We start from the raw sequence: 940 nt of genomic DNA on the forward strand, positions 1-940 counted from the left end.
TTGCTCTGGAAGTAGAAACTTACTTATTTTCCCCTCCATTACCAGAAATGTGGCAAGTTCAGAATAGATGGTGGCTTCTTTTCTCAGGATTAATTTATCTTTCTGAAAATCACCCAGATTAATGTCTCTGGATGTATACCGAATGCCCATGGGAAAATCAGGTAGCAAAATGAAAAAGGCAGAAAATGAACTAGTTTCTTTTTACTTTGTACCTTTTAAGAATGTAAATGTGAATCAGAAAGTTTTAGAGGTTGAATCTTCTAAGAGTGGCAAAGGGGAAGACTAGTAACAGTGGGAATGCCAATGCTTCAAGACATTCAAGAGTATGTGTAAATAGCCAGAGCAGATATCAAGGGATAAGAAGGGAAGAACGATAAAGTATTCTGAGATTTGGTTTCTCCAGCACTGAAACTGCAAACAGATGTAAGGACAAATTTTCATTTTTTTTTCTAGGGGAATCATGTTCTCCACAGTGGCTCTGTGACAGATTTTGTATCCCATTTCTATTTGAAATAATCACCTCATAAGGCCTTTGCTGGTATTGTAACTTGCTTGATGTTCTATTGTGTGTAGCCTGCAACCTGGCAGGAGCATGACAGGGGCAGAAAGTACAGGCAGAAAGGGTCTCTGAGCCAGAAAGGAGCAAACCCGGAGAGAGTGGGTAGGAATGAATAATTTTCCTGCTATCACCTTATAATCATTTACATTACTGTCATTCTGCCTTTTTGTATTTTTGGCCTTTTAAAAAAATTTTTTTACATTGTAGGAAAAATAAATTATATCTTATTCTGTTCTGCAGTGATTGCAATATAATAAATGCATCAAAAAGCAGCTATTGAGTTTGGGACAGGACTAGGGTGACCAGGCATCTAGGTTTGCCTCTCTATTGAGTGGTTCTATTTACTATCAAAAGTGTTCCAGTTTGTCCAATACATTATAT

This window comes from Neomonachus schauinslandi, chromosome 12 (assembly GCF_002201575.2).
Source record: "Neomonachus schauinslandi chromosome 12, ASM220157v2, whole genome shotgun sequence".
In the NCBI taxonomy this organism is placed as follows: domain Eukaryota; kingdom Metazoa; phylum Chordata; class Mammalia; order Carnivora; family Phocidae; genus Neomonachus; species Neomonachus schauinslandi.